The sequence below is a fragment of the Felis catus genome, chromosome X (assembly GCF_018350175.1).
Source record: "Felis catus isolate Fca126 chromosome X, F.catus_Fca126_mat1.0, whole genome shotgun sequence".
NCBI lineage: Eukaryota > Metazoa > Chordata > Mammalia > Carnivora > Felidae > Felis > Felis catus.
Genome location: NC_058386.1, coordinates 72044766 through 72063764, shown reverse-complemented (window position 1 = coordinate 72063764; position 18999 = coordinate 72044766). Strand labels below are relative to the sequence as shown.

Sequence of the window (18999 nt, the reverse complement as noted above, 5' to 3'; positions counted from 1 at the left end):
CTTTAATGAGCTTTTCTCTGTATATAGATGCAATATGTGTGTGCCATATATATATATACATACATATATAATGGAGAGAATAAAACAAACTTTATGATGGAAAAGTTTCTCTATATCAAAACTTTAATATTTATTTCTTAATAATTAATAGAACAAGAAGAAAGAAATCAGCAAGAATATAGAAAAACTAAACAATGCTATCAACCTACTGGATTTGACTGACATTCATAGAATTCCCACTCTGCAACAGCAACAAACACAAACTTTTAAGGTATAAATAGAACATTTGTCATTATACAACATATACTGGGTCATAAAACAAACAGCTTTAAATAATTAGACAAATATGATCCATCAATATTGAATCAAACTAGGAATAAATGAGAAAATTCATAGGAAAATCTCCAATCACTTATAAATTAAACAACATATTTTTAAAAATCCATGGATCAAGATAAAATATCAATATTTTTAAAAAATATTTTGAGTTGAACAAAAATACAAATACAACACACGAAAATTTGCAGGACTTTGTTAAAAAATGCTGGAAGGAAAATTATTGCAATAAATGCTTATATTAGAAAAGAAACAAGGTTCGAAATTAACAATTTATGTTTTCACTTTAAGAATCTAGGAAAAGAAGAGAAAAATAAAGCAGAAGGGAGGATCATGAAAAAATAAAAGTGGAAACAGAAAAGTAGAAAAAAATCAATGAAAACAAAAGCTTTTTTTAAAGGCTGAATAAATTGGAAAATCATAAAGCAATGAAAAAGATAAACGGAAAGAAGACACAAATATTAGGAATGAAAGAGAATACCATACATACTTGAAGACTTCAAAAAATAATAATGGACTAATATGAACAACTCTATGCACATAAATTCAACAATTCATAATACAGTGACCAATACCTTGAAAACTACAGGCCTCCAAAATTCACCCAAACTGATACAGATAGTTTGCAGACAGTATACTCCTCTAAACATTGAAAATGATTTCCCCGAAAATAAATTTCTAGGCCCATATGATTTCAATGGAGAATTTTATCAAACATTTAAATAAAAAAACAGCAGTAATTCTACACATTTATTACAGAAGAGAAGGAAACACTTCCTGTTTCATTCTGAAAGGCAAACATTAACATAATGTCAAAACAAAGATTTTACAAAAAAAGAAAATTACTGATGAATTTCCCTCACCAATGCAGATACACAAATCTTTAAGAAAATATTGACAAATAGAATTCAGGTATATATAAAAAAAAATTATACACCCAACTGAAGTTTATTCCAGGGCTACAAGGCTGTTTTAGTGTTTGAAAATCTATCAATGTATTTCATTATATCAGCTGTCTAAAGAAGAAAAAAACAAATGATCTTATTAAATTCTGGAATAAAGAATTTGACAAAACCAATATTCAAACATGGTAAAAATTCTCCGCAATATAGGAATAGAAAGTAACTTCCTCTGTCTGATAAGGGACACTACAAAAATCTTAATTAACATCACACTTGACAACAAAAGAATGAATACTTCCCTAACAAGAGCACTGCAAAGATGCCTACTGTTGCCACTACTATTTAACATAATATTGGGGATCCTATCCAGTTACATAAGTCAAGAAAGATAAAGTCCACAAATACCCTGATACCACAGCCAGAAAAGGATACTACAAGAAAAAGAACTTCAGGACAATATTGCTGGTGATTATATGTACAAAAATTCTCAAGAAAATACTAGCAAACCAAATTCAACAGCACATTAGAAGAGTTATTATCCATGATCAATTGAGATTCATCCCTGGGATGGAGAACTATCTATCATGCTACTGGAAGTCAAAAGAAAGCTGGAGTAGCCATGCTTATATCAAAGAAAGTAGACTTTAAATTAAAGGCTATAACAAGAGATGAAGAAGGGCATTATATAATAATTACAGGGTCTATCCATCAAGAAAAACTAACAATTATAAATGTCCATGCGCCAAATACAGGAGCCCCTAATATATAAAACAATTATTCACAAACGTAAGCAACATTATTGACAAGAAGTGGTAATTTCAGGGGACTTTAATACCCAACTTACAACAATGGATAGGTCACCGAGACACAGGATCAATAAAGAAACAAAGGCCCTGAATGATACATTGGATCAGATGGACTTGACAGATATATTTAGAACTCTGCATCCCAAAGCAACAGAATAGACTTTCTTCTCTACTGCACATGGAACATTCTCCAAGATAGATCACACACTGGGTCACAAAACAGCCATCATAAGTATATAAGAACTGAAATCATACCAGGCATACTTTCAGACGACAATGCTATGAAACTTGAAATCAACCACAGGAAAAAGTCTTGAAAACCTCCAAAAGCATGGAGGTTAAAGAACACCCTACTAAAGAATGAATCCGTCAACCAGGAAATTAGAGAGGAAATTAAAAAATGTATGGAAACAAATGAAAACGAAAATACAACATCCAAATGCTTTGGGAAGCAGCAAAGGCAGTCCTGAGAGGAAAATACATTGCAATCCAGGCCTATCTCAAGAAACAAGAAAAATCCCAAATACAAAATCTAACAGCACACCTAAAGAAATAGAAGCAGAGCAGCAAAGACAGCCTAAACCCAGCAGAAGAAGAGAAATAATAAAGATCAGAGCAGATATAAACAATATAGAGTCTAAAAAAAACTTTAGAATGGATCAATGAAACCAAGAGCTGGTTTTTTGAAAAAATAAACAAAATTGACAAACTTCTAGCCAGGCTTCTCAAAAAGAAAAGTGAGATGATCCAAATAGATAAAATCATGAATGAAAATGGAATTATTACAACCAATCCCTCAGAGATACAAGCAATTATCAAGGAATACTATGAAAAATTATATGCCAACAAACTGAACAACCTGGAAGAAATGGACAATTCCTAAACACCCACACACATCCAAATCTCAATCAGGAGGAAATAGAAAGCTTGAACAGACCCATAACCAGCGAAGAAATTGAATCAGTTACCAAAAATCTCCCAGCAAATAAGAGTCCAGGACCAGACGGCTTCCCTGGGGAATTCTACCAGACATTTAAAGCAAAGATAATACCTATCCGTCTCAAGCTGTTCCAAAAAATAGAAAGGGAAGGAAAACTTCCAGACTCATTCTATGAAGCCAGCATTACTTTGATTCCTAAACTAGACAGAGACCCATTAAAAAAAGAGAACTACAGGCCAATATCCCTGATGAATATGGATGCAGAAATTCTCAACAAGATACTAGCAAATCGAATTCAACAGCATGGAAAAAGAATTATTCACCATGATCAAGTGGGATTCATTCCTGGGCTGCCGGGCTCGTTCGATGTTCCCAAGTCAATCAGTGTGATACATCACATTAATAAAAGAAAAGATAAGAACCATATGATCCTGTCAATCGATGCAGAAAAAGCATTTGACAAAATTCAGCAACTTTCTTAATAAAAACCCTCGAGAAAGTCGGGATAGAAGGAACATACCTAAACATCATAAAAGCCATTTATGAAAAGCCCACAGCTAATATCATACTCAATGGGGGAAAACTGAGAGCTTTCTCCCTGAGATCAGGAACACAACAGGGATGTCCACTCTCACCGCCATTGTTTAACATAGTGTTGAAGTGCTAGCATCAGCAATCAGACAACAAAAGGAAATCAAAGGCATCAAAATTGGCAAAGATGAAGTCAAGCTTTCACTTTTTGCAGATGACATGATATTATACATGGAAAATGCGATAGACTCCACCAAAAGTCTACTAGAAATGATACATGAATTCAGCAAAGTTGCAGGATACAAAATCAATGTACAGAAATCAGTTGCATTCTTATACACTAATAATGAAGCAACAGAAAGACAAATAAAGAAACTGATCCCATTCACAATTGCACCAAGAAGCATAAAATACCTAGGAATAAATCTAACCAAAGATGTCAAGGATCTGTATGCTGAAAACTATAGAAAGCTTATGAAGGAAACTGAAGAAAATATAAAGAAATGGAAAAACATTCCATGCTCATGGGTTGGAAGAATAAATATTGTCAAAATGTCAATACTACCCAAAGCTATCTACACATTCAATGCAATCCCAATCAAAATTGCACCAGCATTCTTCTCGAAGCTAGAACAAGCAATCCTAAAATTCATATGGACCCACAAAAGGCCCTGAATAGCCAAAGGAATTTTGAAGAAGAAGACCAAAGCAGGAGGCATCACAATCCCAGACTTTAGCCTCTACTACAAAGCTGTCATCATCAAGACAACATGGTATTGGCACAAAAACAGACACATAGACCAATGGAATAGAATAGAAACCCCAGAACTAGAACCACAAAAGTATGTCCAACTAATCTTTGACAAAGCAGGAAAGAATATCCAATGGAAAAAAAAACAGTCTCTTTAACAAATGGTGCTGGGAGAACTGGACAGCAACATGCAGAAGAATGAAACTAGGCCACTTTCTTACACCATTCACAAAAATAAAGTCAAAATGGATAAAGGACTTGAATGTGAGACAGGAAACCATCAAAACCCTAGAGGAGAAAGCATAAAAAGACCTCTCTGACCTCAGCCGCAGCAATTTCTTACTTGACACACCCCCAAAGGCAAGGGAATTCAAAGCAAAAATGAACTACTGGGACCTCATGAAGATAAAAGGCTTCTGCGAAGCAAAGGATACAATCAACAAAACTAAAAGGCAACAACTGAATGGGAAAAGATATTTGCAAATGACATATCGGACAAATGGCTAGTATCCAAAATCTATAAAGAGCTCACCAAACTCCACACCTGGAAAACAACCCAGTGAAGAAATGGGCAGAAAACATGAATAGACACTTCTCTAAAGAAGACATCCGGATGGCCAACAGGCACATGAAAAGATGCTCAACGTCGCTCCTCATCAGGGAAATACAAATCAAAACCACACTCAGATATGACCTCACGCTAGTCAGTGGCCAAAATGAACAAATCAGGAGACTATAGATGCTGGAGAGGATGTGGAGAAATGGGAACCCTCTTGCACTGTTGGTGGGAATGCAAACTGGTGCAGCCACTCTGGAAAACAGTGTGGAAGTTCCTAAAAAAATTAAAGATAGACCTACCCTATGACCCAGCAGTAGCACTGCTAGGAATTTACCCAAGGGATATAGGAGTACTGATGCATAGGGGCACTTGTCATCCAATGTTTATGACAGCACTCTCAACAATAGCCAAATTATGGAAAGAGCCTAAATGTCCATCAACTGATGAATGGATAAAGAAATTGTGGTTTATATACACAATGGAGTACTACGTGGCAGTGAGAAAGAATGAAATATGGTCCTTTGTAGCAACGTGGATGGAACTGGAGAACTGGAGAGTGTTAGGCTAAGTGAAATAAGCCATACAGAGAAATACAGATACCATATGGTTTCACTCTTATGTGGATCCTGAGAAACTTAACAGAAACCCATGGGGGAGGGGAAGAAAAAAAAAGAGGTTAGAGTGGAAGAGAGCCAAAGCATAAGAGACTCTTGAAAACTGAGAACAAACTGAGGGTTGATGCGGGGTGGGAGGGAGGGGAGGGTGGGTGATGGGCATTGAAGAGGGCATCTTTTTGGATGAGCACTGGGTGTTGTATGGAAACCAATTTGACAATGAATTTCATATATTAAAAAAAAAAAAAGAGAGATTCGTCCCTGCGATGGAAAGATAGTTCAATACATGCACACTAATAAATAAGATACATTAAATTAACAGAACAAAATTTAAAAAAAATTCTTAGTATCATCTCACTAGACACAGAAAAAGCATTTGAAAAAATTCAACATCTGTTCATGATAAAAAAAACTCTTAAAAATAATACATGAAAAGTTGATCAGTGTCATTATCAATTAGAGAAATGCAAATTAAATCCAAAATTAGATTCCACTACACCTATTGAAAAACAAATATGTTTAAAATATTTTTATTGACAGTACCAAATGCTTGCACCACTGAAGAGAAACTAGAGTACTCTAACATGTCTGATGCAAATGCAAAAGGGTGCATCTGCTTTGAAAAACAGCATGGTAACTTGTTATAAAACTAAACATACCATACAACTCAGTACTCATGCTCCTTGGTATTTACCCAAGTGAAGTGAAACTTTAAAAAAAACTCTGCATGTCAATGTTTATAGAGCTTTATTCATACTTACCAAAAATTGGAAGCAACCAAGTTGTTCTTCTCTAGGTGACTACGTAAATTGTGATATATCTATACAATGGAGTACTATTTGGAAATTAAAAGGAATAAGCTGTCAATCCACACATTTAATTTTTAGTTTTAAATGCACATTTAAATTTAGTTTTAAATGCACATTGCTAACTAAAAGAAGCTGGTTTGAAAAGGCTGGATGCTCCATGATTCCAATTATATGACATTCTTGAAATGATAAGACAAAATAAATCTGAGTTAAAAACTAAGGCAATATGAATTAAGAATTGGTTTTGGTGCCTGGTAGGCTCAGTTCGTTAAGTGTCCAACTTCAGCTCAGGTCGTGACCTCATAGCTTATGAGTTCCAGCCCCTTGTCAGGCTCCGTGCTGACAGCTCAGAGCTCGGAGCCTGGAGCCTGCTTCAGATTCTGTGTCTCCCTCACTTTCTGCCACTCCCCTTCTTGCACTCTGTCTGTCGCTCTCTCTCAAAATAAATATTTAAAAAACTTAAAGAAATAAAAAGAGTGGATTTTAGTTATAATAATGTATCAATGTTGCTTCAAAAATTTTTGATTATACTATAGTGATGTAAGATGTCACTAATAGGACAAACTGGGTGTGAGTATAAAGAAGCACTCATTATCTTTGCAGTATTTCTGTAAATCTAAAAATATTTTTTAAATCCTATATTTAAAATATCCATAGAATATGTCAAAAGGTAATTTTATCAAATTATTTATAAATAAGATTTAAATTATTGAAAAATGATTGAGGAAGACAGCAGATTGAGATTCTAAATAATAGAGATATTGCTATCAAAAGGCTATAGAATTGTATTAGTTATAGTAGCTTATTAAAAATCTGACAGACATCTATTCCATCCGTACTTCCTTCCACCTTTACTAACCCCTTTCCTGCTCCAAAACATATATACAAACACTCAAAAATGAACACATGCTAACCTCAAAACTCTTTAGAAAATAATGATAATCACAACTACTACTCATTTGGTGCATTATATCGTCTAGATTTGATGTTGTATCCATTACAGTACATGGCATAAAGTAAAAAGTAAATATTACTTGAATATAACTAACATAATAATGACTAAATGTCTAGCATTTGATAGAAGTTTCAAATTTACATTTGAAAAATAATTTTAAAATCTTACTTTGAGATAAAAGAGCTATTATGCAGATAAGGGAAAGAATGGCTAGATTAGAAGTAATAATTGCAGTAAAAATCTTCTAACTCCAAACCATTCTACATATTTTACATTGTAATCTTTTTTTAATTTTTTAATGTTTTTATTTTTTAGAGAGAGAGAGAGTGCGAGTTGGGGGGGAGGTCAGAGAGAAGGAGACATAGAATCTGAAGCATGCTCCAGGCTCTGAGCTGTTAGCAGATAGCCTGAAGCGGGGCTCAAACTCACAGATGTTGAGATCATGACCTGAGCCGAAGTCAGACACCCAACCAATTGAGCCATCCAGGTGCCATTTTATTTACTTTTTTTTAAATTTTTAACGTTTATTTATTATTGAGAGACAGAGAGAGACAGAGCATGAGTAGGGAGGGGCAGAGAGAGGAGACACAGAATCCGAAGCAGGCTCCAGGCTCTGGGCTGTCAGCACAGAGCCCTATGTGGGGCTGGAACTCACAGACTGCAAGGTCATGACCTGAGCCAAAGTCAGATGCTTAACCGACTAAGCAACCCAGGAGCCCAAAACTATTCATTCTAACACATGCCAATAAAAATATACTTTCTTAAAAAAAAATCCCCTTGTAAAGTTAGGGTAACACATTAATGCATATTAAGCAAAATCAGATACCATTTTCTCATATCTACATTTATCATATCTCCTTTATAATTCATGTTCTGATCCTCTCACAAAAATATATCACTTTTTTCTTTGCCTCATTCTCATAGTATTTATATTCTTCTTTGCCTCATTCTTATAGTATTTATATTTAATATTGATAATTGGTAATGACCTTAAAGCCCTAAAAATTTTAGCCTTTTGAAGGACAAATGCTATCTTCTTTATCATTTAATACTCCATGTTTAACACATTGCTTGGTCCATAAAAGATATGAAATATTTGTTGAATAACTGAATCAGTGTATGAATAAATTCATAATTACAAATTATGGTTGTTTCTTTTAAATAACAGACTGAAAAAAATAACACCATGTAGGTTCATTGTGTATCTGTAAGGGCTTATGTGCAACCAGGAGGTCATTTTCAACACTAATGGAGAGAGATTTTGTTTCATCTATAGTTTATATAACCCATTTTTCTGTGACCAATGACACATATTTGCAAAATAGCTAGTTGAGGGGGCTGCTACATTCTATGACCATGAAACTAACTGCTCCAGAAATTGTACAAACTGTGCCTTATTTGTGTGGTATAAAACCTAACTGAACTAGGCAACCATACCCTTAATGTCAAAAATACACTGGAACTTCTGTTGTATATTTCAATTCAATCAACAAGTACTTATTGTGCGATTGCTTATGTGAGCAGCCTTTGATTTCTAATATGTTCTAATATACTTTCTTTTATTATTTGAATAACTACCCACCCCCTTAGAAAAACTCAGTATTTCGTGAATTCTGCTCTGATTAAAAATTATGTTATAGTAGAGTTCCAGAGAGTTTAAAAGGGTTTTAAATCTTCAAGGTTAAATCTCTTTCTTAAGCCTCTTATGTTAAATGGCAAATACAATTCAACTAAAACTCTGGACTAATCACATTCAACTTTTATGGAAATCATAGTCACATGTTTTTTTTTTTTTTTAACATCTCCCAAATTGCACCTGAACATAATTCACAATTTGTTCTAATTCACTGTAACAGAAGAGCAAGCCATATAATTTTTTTGGTCATTAAAATGTATAAATAAAAAATTATTTTCAAGGGCCAAATCTATTATAGAAAGAGCTTAAAGTTAGCATCAGTCTTCATAGATTAATTTTTTACCCACTAAAATGATGTTTATAATGGAACACAGTTCCCTACTAGCAAGCAGCCAAAATGGCACATCAGTAAACCAATAACCCATATTCAGATAAAAAAAATTTCCCTCTATTAAACAAATATATTTCTCTTATATTTCTCATATTGACATATGAACAATCACAATGTAATTATTAGGTAACAAATGTTTATGTGTTGCTTTTGTTAAAAACAACTAAAATTTTTTTAACTTGAGGTTTGTTTTTCCATCAGCTACTAAAAAAGATATTTTAAATAAGAAAGAATAATTAACTGAGTTTATCAGAAAGCTTCTAGTCAGTTTCCCCTGACTCCTCGATTATCTGTTAATTGCCACCTTCCATTCCTTGATATTTTGAAGTACAGGACCTTTTTGGACATTGCGACATTTAATTTTGAAACGAAAACATAATAAATTCTTGTTTTATAGTTTCATTAAGAAAAGAGGAAATATTTATCAGATCCTGAAAGTGTATGTAAAATTACAGGGAAAAAGTGATGTGTTCAAATATTTGATCATAACTTACCCTTCAAACTTTTATGCCTTCAGGGCCTTCCACAATAAAGTGAGCAAAAGTTTTTTTGTTTTGTTTTTTTTGTTTTTTTTTTAAATTAAATAACCCTTCCCTTGCCTGTTGGACACACAAATCATATACTTGCATAAAGTAACTATGGCACAGGAAAGCAAGCTATGATTTTCACCCACTTTTGCAGATGACCAACAGTTTGCACTATATCATTGTATAATAAATCTTTATTATGAACTCTGTCCTGTGAGGCTTCAGTGTACACATTTCCTCATCAATATTTGATGTATTTATGACAAGAAAGAGAATAGGTTTGGGAGGTTGAACCTAAAATCTTCTGACATTCTGTTTTGGGACATTGCTGTGGCATAAGAGCATGGCAAAATAGATATGGAAACATGACTAAATATACATATTTAATAAATAATACATATGTAACTTTCATATGTAATATCACATTCTCTTACTTTAATATTTAAATACCTATTTCAAGTTTAAAATGTGCAGTATGTATGTGTATAGCTCTCAATGCCTGCCTATGCATATAAAGAAGGGGATTAAAAAAACGGGGCCACACACAAAAATTCTCAAAAGTGACAGTATGTGAATCTATATGCTTGGATACATGCCATTGTTCATATGAGGGATACTTTTTTTTCTTATGTTATTAAGGTTTTTATTTTAATTCCAGTATAGTTAACAATGTTCTATTAGTGTTAGGTGTACAAAACAGTAATGCAACAATTTTATACATTGCTCAGTACTCATTAAGATAAGCGTACTCATCAATCCCCATCACCTATTTTACCTATCCCTACACCTACCTCCCCTCTGGGAACCATCAGTTTGTTCTCTATAGTTAAGAGTCTGTTTCTTGATTTTATGTATGTTTGTGTGTGTCTATGTGTGTGTGCGTGTGTGTCTTTTTTCCTTTGTTCAATTGTTTTGTTTCTTAAATTCCACATATGAATGAAATCATACTATTAATCTTTCTCTAAGTGACTTATTTTGCTTATTATACTGTTTAGCTCCATCCATATTGTTGCAAACGACAAGATTTCATTCTTTTTTATGGCTGTGTAGTATTCCATTATATCTACATCTATATGTATCTATCACATCTTCTTTATGCATTCCTCTAATATAAGGGATATCTTTATGTGTATCTTTCATTTGGAAACTGTAAAGATCAATGGGTCAAAGTAATAATAGTAATGGCACAGGCATGCCTCACCAATTAAATTTCATGACACTAAGCAATAAAAATTCATGTACTTAAATTGGTAAAAATTTGGGTAACTGAGAGAGATTGTGCAGCTAATAAAAATCTGTTGTCGACACAGCTGCCTGAAAGCTGCCATTATAGGTTTAGATAAACCTATAATCTAGGGGTAATCTAAATTTTGTGTATAACCTAATATGATCATTATAGCTGTTGTATCATTATACTTTAATCTTTGGAATGAACTGAATCCCATAATGGCAGAATATGGAATTGTGCTCTAATTAAAGACACAGCATTAGAAAAGGCACCAGGTCACACATCCTAGACACTTGGGTTGTACGAACATATCCAGCATAAAAGCAAAGAGAAAATAAGATTTTTCAACAACATTCTGCTTTCTGCTTTGCTTAGAATACAATGAATTTTGTTCTTTGATGAGAAGGGGAAGAAGAGCTATTACCAAAATCCCCTTTAAGGAGGAGGGTGAGGGAAGATAGTGGCAGAGTAGGAGGACCTCAGTCTTGCCTTATCCCACAAATAAAACTAGATAACCATAAAATCAATCTCAATACCCAAGAAATCAGCCTGAATACTGGAAAAACAAACTCCACAACTAAAAGTACAGAAAATACCACATTGAATAAGATAGGAAGTGCAGATACATGGTTTGGGAAAGAAACAGACCTTGACCACTGCAGAGGGGAGGGAGCTGTGGTCAAGGAGAAGGGTGACAGACAGACTAGCACACAGTAAACCACACAGGGAAGATAATTTCCCACAGCAATTGGCTTGGAAAATGAGAAGGGACAAATTTTGTGATTTCCTGAAAACAGTGGGGCTTAAAGTTTGAAGTTCTAAAGGAAAGCAGGCTTGGATCAGACAGAGCCCAGAGGCATTGGGGCTGCTCTTGGAGAGAGAGCAGAGAAAATAGCCCACATACAGACAGCATGGAAGCACCAATCTGAAGTGCACCTGGGCACACAGTGGAGATGTAATTTACTCATTTTGGAACATGTCCCAGGGAAGCAGAATTCAGAGACCCCTCCAGGAGCAATAAAACTGGCAAGCACCATTTCCCTTCCACACCCTTTAGCATAAGCACAGGGACACCTGTGTGAATCAGCACACTGCCCACACTGACTACCTAACTGGTTTACACCAAGCTGTGCATATCTGTACTTTTGTGGAACCAAGTTTCCCACTCATGTTTTCCTCAATCCCAGTGCAGTGGATTACCTCCCACAGAGCTTGTCTAAATCTCTGACCATACTGCATCTCCTGATCCAGGAGTTCTGTAGGGCCTTGGTTCTGGTGGCAGTGGCGACAGGTCACATTCCATGAGCAGACCAGAAAACATCTAGTAAAAATGTGCCACACTCAGGCCAGGGATGAAACTTCCCACAATAAGCAAAGAGAACCTCTGCAGATAGGAGCATAGAAAAGCCAAGATACATCAGAGCACACCCAGCACACACTTCAGACACTCCTTGAGACAACAGGTCCTGGATAACAAGGAATACTACACTGCACAGCACTATAGGATCACTTCTTCAAAGGTCATTATGCTCAAGAACAGGAAAAGGAGCTGACATTCCTCAGAAGCAGAAGCAGACATAGAAACATGTCAAATTGAGAAGACAGAGGAATTTGCCCCCAAAGAAAGAACAGGACAAGGTCATGGCCAGAGATCTAAGTGAAACAGATATAAATAGCATGCCTGAGAGATAATTTAATGTAATAATCATAAAGATAGTCACTGAACTTGAGAAAAGAGTGTGAGACATTGGTGAGATCCTTAACACAGAGATAAGGAATAATATACCAGACTTGAAGGGCTCAATAAATGAAATGAGAAACATTCTTGATGGAATGAACAGCAAGCTGGAAGAAACAGAGGAATTGATGACATAGAAGACAAAGTAATTGAAAGCAATGAAGATGAACAAACAAGGGAAAGAAGGATTATGCAACACGAGACTAGATTTAGGAAACTCAGTGACTCACTCAAAAGTAATAATATTCATATTATATGAGTCACAGAAGAAGAGACAGAAAAGGGGGTAGAAATTTTCTTTGAAGAAATAATAGATGAAAATATGCCTAATCTGGGGAAGGAAACAGACATCCAGATCCAGGAGGCACAGAGAACTCCCATTAAAATCAACAAAAGCAGGCCAACACCAAGACATATTGTAATAAAGTTTTAAAAATATAGTGATTAAGAAATAATCTCAAAGCAACAAGACAAAAGTAGTCCTTAAATTGGAAGGGAAGACCCATAAGGCTAGCTGGAGACTGCTCAACAGAAATTTGGCATGCCAGGAAGGAGTGACATAGTATATTCAAACTGTTAAATGGGGATAATCTTCAACCAAAATATACTATCCAGCAAGGTTATCATTCAGAATAGTAGAGATAAAGAGTTTCCCAGACAAGCAAAAACTAAAAGAGATTATGACCACTAAACCAGCCCTGCAAGAAATATTAAAGAGGACTCTTTGAATGGGAAGAAAAGACCAAAAGTGACAAAGACAAAAAAGTATCTGAGAAAATCTCCAAAAATAATGACAAAAACAAGAAATAAAATGATACTAAAAACATATCTGTCAATATTTACTTTGAGCATAAACGGACCAAACACTTCAAATGAAAGACATAGGATATCAAAATGGATAAAAACCAAAAGACCAAAAGTGACAAAGACTAGAAAGGAACAGAGAAAATCTCCAGAAACAATGACAAAACAAGTAATAAAATGCCACTAAATACATATCTATCAAAAATTAATCTGAATGTCACTGGACTACATGATCCAAACAAAAGACACAGGGTATAAGAATAGTTAAAAATAAAAATAAAAACAAGATACATCTATATGCTGCTTATAAGAGCTTCATTTCAGGTCTAAAGACACTTGCACATTGAAAGTGAGGGGATAAAGAAATATTTATCATGTAAATGGATGTCAAAAGAAAAATGGAATAGCAATACTTATGATGGACAAACTAGACTTTAAAACAAAGACTTTAACAAGAGAAAAAGAAGGGCATGCTATCATAGTAAAGAAGACAATCCAACTAGAAGATATAACAATTATAAATCTGTATGCACCAAACATGAAAGCACCCAAATATATAAAACAATTAAAAACAAACGTAAAGGAACTCATGATAATAATATAATAAAAGTACAGGACTTTAACACCCACTTATCAATGGACAGATCAAGTAAACAGAAAATAGAAAAGGAAACAATAGCTTTGAATGACACAGTGGACCAGATGGATTTAACAGAAACATTTAAAACATTCTATCCTAGGGGCGCCTGGGTGGCGCAGTCGGTTAAGCGTCCGACTTCAGCCAGGTCACGATCTCGCGGTCCGTGAGTTCGAGCCCCGCGTCAGGCTCTGGGCTGATGGCTCGGAGCCTGGAGCCTGTTTCCGATTCTGTGTCTCCCTCTCTCTCTGCCCCTCCCCCGTTCATGCTCTGTCTCTCTCTGTCCCAAAAATAAATAAAAAACGTTGGAAAAAAATTAAAAAAAACATTCTATCCTAAAAAACCAGAATACACACTCTTTTCAATTACACATGGGATATTCTCCAGAATAGATCACATATTTGATCACAAAACAGGCATCAACAAATAAGAAACAAAACAACAGATCAAAGAAGCAAGAGCTTGTTCTTTGAAACAATTAATAAAATTGATAAACCTCTAGAGAGAATTATAAAAAAAAAGAGAAAGGACACGAAAAATAAAATAACAAGGGAGGAGAAATAACAACTAACACTACAGAATACAATTATAAGAGAATATTATGAAAAACCATATGCCAATAAATTGGACAACCTGGGAGAAATGGATAATTTCCTAGAAACACATAAACTACCAAAACTAAAATAAGAAGAAATAGAAAACTTGAACAGAATGATAGTCAGCAAAGAAATTAAATCAGTAATAAAATATCTCCCAACAAACAAATGTCTAGGGCCAGATGATTTAACAAGTAAATACTACCAAACACTTAAAGAGTTAACACCTATTCTCCTCAAAACTATTCCAAAAAATAAAAAGATAAAAAGGAAGGAAAACTTCCAGATTCATTCTATGAGGTCAGCCTTACTCTGATACCAAAACCAAAGACTCCACTATAAAAGAGAACTACAGGCCAAAATCCTTGATGAACATGGATGCAAAATTCACAATAAAATACTAGCAAAATGAATCCAACATTACATTAAAGGTATCATTAATCATGATCAAGTGGGATTTACTCCTGGGTTGGAACTGTGGTTAAATATTCACCAATCAATGTGGCACACCATGTGAATGACAGAAAGGATAAGACCATATGATCCTTTTAATAGATTTAGGAAAAACATATTTCAAATTCCAACATCAATTCATGATAAGAACCCACAACAAAGTGGTATTTCGAGGAAATATATCTCAATATAATAAAGGGCATATATGAAAAAAACACAGCTAATATCATCCTCAATAGGGAAAAACTGAGAGGTTTTCCTCTATGGTCAGGAACAGACAGGGATGTCCACTCTCACACTGTTACTTAACACAGTACTGGAAGTTTTAGTCACTGCAATCCTATGGCAAAAAGAAATAAAAGGCATCCAAATCAGCAAGGAAGAAGTGAAACTTTCAGTATTTGCAAATAACATACTATATATAGAAAACCCTAAAGACTCCAAAGACCAAAGAATTGCTAGAACTGATAAATGAATTTAGTGAAGTCCCAGGGTACAAAATCAACATAAAGACATCTGTTGCACTTCTACACACCAATAAGAAAACAGCAGAAAGAGAAATGAAGGAATCCATCCCAATTAGAATTGCCCCCCAAAAACCTTATGGTATCTAGAAATAAACCTAATCCTTAACAAAATACCATCAACACTTTTCACAGAGCCAGAGCAAACAATCCGAAAATTTGTATGGAACCACAAAAGATCTCAAATAGCCAAAGCAATCTTGAAAAAGGAAAGAAAAGCTGAGGTGTCACAATTCCGAACCTCAAATTACATTACAAAGCTGTAGTCATCAAGACAGTATGATACTGGCACAAAAACAGACACATAGTCCAATGGAATGGAATAGATAAACCAGAAGGGAGCCCACACCTATATGGTCAATCTGTGAGATAGCAAGAAAGAATATCCAAAGAGAAAAATTGTGTCTCCAAAAATGGAGTTGGGAAAACAGGACAGCAAGGTGCAGAAGAATGAACCTGGACCATTTTCTTACCCCATACACAAAAGTATATTCAAAATGGATCAAATACCTAAATGTCAGACCCCAAACCATAAATGTCCTAGAAGCAAGCACAGGCAGTAACCTCTTTGACATTGGCTATACGAATTTTTTCTATATTTGTCTCCTGATTCAAGGGAAACAAAAGCAAAAATAAACTAATAGGATTTCACAAAAATTAAAAAAAAAAAACTTCTGCAAAGCAAATGAAATAATCAACAAAATTATAAAGGCAACCTATGAAATTGGAGAAAATAATTGCAAACGACATATTTGATAAAGGGTTAGTATCCAAAATATATAAAGAACTTATAAAATTCAACATTCCAAAAAGGAATAATCCAATTAAAAATGGGCAGAGGACATGAATAGACATTATTCCAAGAAAACATACACATGGCTAACAGACATATGAAAAGATGCTCAACATCACTCATCGTCAGGGAAATACAAATCAAAACTACAATATGATATCACTTCCCACCTGTCCAAATGACCAAAATTAACAACACAAGAAAGAACAGGTGTTGGTAAGGATGTAGAGAAAGGAGAATCCTCTTGCAATGTTGGTGGTAAATGAAAATGGTTCAGCCACTATGGAAAACAGTATGGAGGTTCCTCAAAAAGTTACAAATAGAACTACTCTATGATCCTGTAGTTATACCACTAGGTATTTACCCAAAGATGATTCAAAAGTACTAATTCAAAAGTATACATGCATCCCAATGTTTATAGCATTATCTACAATGGCCACATTATAGAAACAGCCCAAGTGTCCATAAACTGATAAATGGATTATATACATATATATATATATTATATATATATATAATATGTATACACATATATGTGTGTATATACATATACATATAATGGAATATTACTTAGCCACAAAAAAGAACAAAATCTTGCAATTTACAATGACATACATGGAGCTAGAGAGTGTTGTGCTAATGAAATAAGCCAAAGAAAGATAAACACCATATGATTTCACTCATATGTGGAATTTAATAAACAAACAAAAAAAACAAGCAAAGGGGAAAAAGACACATACACACACACACACACACACACACACACACACACTCACACCCCTAACTACAGAGAAGAGACTGATGATTACCAGAGGGGAGGTGGGTGGGTGGGATGGGTAAATAGGTGATGGAAATTAAGAGTCTACTTGTTTTTATGAGCAACAGGTGTTGCATGGAAGTGTTGAATCACTATATTGTACATGCAAAACCAATATAACTAACTAAACCAATATAAATACAATTAACTAAATGGAATTTAAATAAAAACTTTTTAAAAACCCTGCAAATTGATTAGAAATGATTTTGTAACCAAGGGCACACATGTACAGATGAAGAATGCACATATTACCCTTTTGTATTGTCATTGCTGATATTCTATCTTAGGCTTTATGTCCTCAAACTGAGAATATTACAATCTCTAACTAGAGCCATAAGTCCAGACACTTTTCACACCTTCGTCTCTGCTCCAGTATAACTGCCTAGAGCTGCCAGATAAATACACTTAAAATTCCCATTTCATCATCCTCTGTTCAACAAATTCATTTGCTTCCTACAGAGTAAAGTTCAAACTCCACTTTGGAACAGGATACTATTTATAACCAATCCCAATCTATTTTCCCATCTCATTTCCCATTCTTCTCCAAAGTGAATTATTCATTAATTATTCATTCTCCAATATGCCTTGGTTTAAACCACATCTTTTTTTATTATGTTATTTCAATCTAGATTTGTTTGATTTTTACTTACCAACTACCCAATTGCTACCCATCATTCAAGCCATTGGAATGCATTAAACCCAAATATACCCAAGCATATTATCTGAAGGACAAAACTCAGTCCACACATGTTTGGTAAATGGAATTGCAAGTGTGGGACAAGTATAATAAAGTGGAAGGAGTACAGGACTCGCTTTCAGACAACTGGGTTCTAATTCTATCTTGAAATAATTTCAATTGCTTGAGTCTTGGCTTCTTCATCCATAAAATAAGAATAACATCTGTTAACTATATTAGTTATATTAAAAGGTTACCTATATTAACTTTTTGAGAATATCAGTCATATACAAATATACTTCTGTGAGATTTGCCTTTGTTGCACAGAAGGAATGAACATATTGATAATTTTTTTTATCTTTGTTTCACTATTTAAAATAAAGAATCTACTCAGGGAAACAGATTTGCATTTTAGTTGGATATCAGGCAACATGGAAGTTATTTGCATTTGATATCTTCTCAAAGATTTTCCATTTTTGTATACTACTTAATTCATCTTCCCATAACTCATTCTTTCAAAATATACTTCGTAGTACTTACTATGAGCTATAATTCATCATGTGAAGATTTAAAAAAAAATGAATAAGCTTTTGCCTATGTCCCCAATATGCTCACAATCTAAATGGTTTTCAAAGTTTACTGTCCATCATAATCACCTTAGAGGCTTGTTAAAACACAGAATGCCAGGCCCCACCCAAGGAGTTTCTGATTCAGTAGGTCTGGGATGAAGCCTGAAATTTTGCATTTCTAACAAGTTCCCAGGTGATGCTGAAAATGTTAGTCCAGGGACCATACTTTGAAAACTGCTAGCCTAATAGGTAAAGACAAACATATTAACAGAAATAAAAGGCAAAGCAATCAGTGGAATGATAGAGGATCTAAAGAGTTAGAAGAGAAAAAAGGAGAGACTAAATTTTCATGGGAAGTGTCTAAGATAACTTCACAGAAGAGGTAGAAGATACACGAGGAAAATTGG

The 18999-nt window shown here is 34.4% G+C and overlaps 1 protein-coding gene across 1 annotated transcript in view; it reads right to left on the bottom strand.

The window, feature by feature from the left end:
- The window catches only part of DACH2 (dachshund family transcription factor 2), a 742450-nt gene that overhangs the window by 225073 nt on the left and 498378 nt on the right, over window positions 1-18999 (bottom strand). The gene's annotated exons all lie outside the window — the stretch shown is intronic.